Source organism: Acyrthosiphon pisum, chromosome X (assembly GCF_005508785.2).
Source record: "Acyrthosiphon pisum isolate AL4f chromosome X, pea_aphid_22Mar2018_4r6ur, whole genome shotgun sequence".
Taxonomy (NCBI): domain Eukaryota; kingdom Metazoa; phylum Arthropoda; class Insecta; order Hemiptera; family Aphididae; genus Acyrthosiphon; species Acyrthosiphon pisum.
Genome location: NC_042493.1, coordinates 3,947,377 through 3,948,546, shown reverse-complemented (window position 1 = coordinate 3,948,546; position 1,170 = coordinate 3,947,377). Strand labels below are relative to the sequence as shown.

General features: G+C 63.2%; 1 protein-coding gene and 1 non-coding gene across 3 annotated transcripts in view; both read left to right on the top strand.

The window, feature by feature from the left end:
* LOC100159991 (legumain) overlaps positions 1-1,170 on the top strand; it is a 521,349-nt gene that overhangs the window by 455,850 nt on the left and 64,329 nt on the right. The window lies entirely within an intron of this gene.
* LOC115033463 lies at positions 519-677 on the top strand. Its single transcript, XR_003838820.1, has one exon. It is a non-coding gene; the product is annotated as a 5.8S ribosomal RNA (ribosomal RNA).

The window sequence follows — 1,170 nt, the reverse complement described above, 5'->3', positions numbered from 1 at the left end:
TCCTTCGTGCTTAGGGATCGTGGCTTGCAATTTTTCCACGTGAACGAGGAATTCCCAGTAAGCGCGAGTCATCAGCTCGCGTTGATTACGTCCCTGCCCTTTGTACACACCGCCCGTCGCTACTACCGATTGAACGGTCGCATTGAGGTCTTCGGAGTGGACGCGCGTTATTCGGCCCCCTCGGGGGCTGGGTCGTCGCGCGATCGCGAAGATGACCGAAATCGGCCGTTTAGAGGAAGTAAAAGTCGTAACAAGGTTTCCGTAGGTGAACCTGCGGAAGGATCATTAGAGACGGGCCCGCGGTACCGGCGGCACTCGCCGGTCTCGCGCGCGCCTCATCCGACCCCGTGGCCGCGTGCGCTCGCCGACTCGCTCGACGACCGCCCGCGCGCCGCGACCCCCGACCGAGCGTCGACCGAAAGATGGTTAACACGTCGAAAGACCGTACGTGCCCAGTCGTGCGTCCGCGCACGGCGCGTGGCCGTAGAAGTTTCGTCGAACAAAACAAAAAAACAACCGACACCGAGCGGCGGATCACTTGGCTCGTGGATCGATGAAGACCGCAGCTATCTGCGCGTCGTCGTGTAATCCGCAGGTTATACGAACATCGACCAGTCGAACGCACATTGCGGCCTCGGTGACCCGCGGGTCCCGGGGCCACGCCTGTCTGAGGGTCGTATACCGGGATACTCGGCCAGACCGATGCGCCGCCGGGCAGGCGTCCGACGGCACGCCCGTCGGCCGCTCCGGTGGTGCGAGATTGGCGGTTCGACCGGGGAGAGCCGCTCGCGCGGCCGCCTCCGGTCGTCCGCCCAAGTTGTGACGGCAAACAGTCACGGGTTCTCGCGTCGTCAAACGGCACGTCCCCGTCCGCCCGCCGCGCGAGAGCGCGGCCGGGCCGGCTGAGAGTCCACGAGACCTCTCCGGCTTCCGAGAAGCGGACGCGGGCGGTCACCGTACGGGCGGAGCGCGGACCGCAGGCTGCCGTGTAATTTAAGAAACAAACAACCGATACGTTCCGACCTCAGATCAGGCGGGACTACCCGCCGGATTTAAGCATATTAATAAGCGGAGGAAAAGAAAACAACCGTGATTCCCTTAGTAGCGGCGAGCGAACCGGGAAAAGCCCATCGCCGAATCTCGCCGCGCACTTTTGTGTCGCGGCACGTA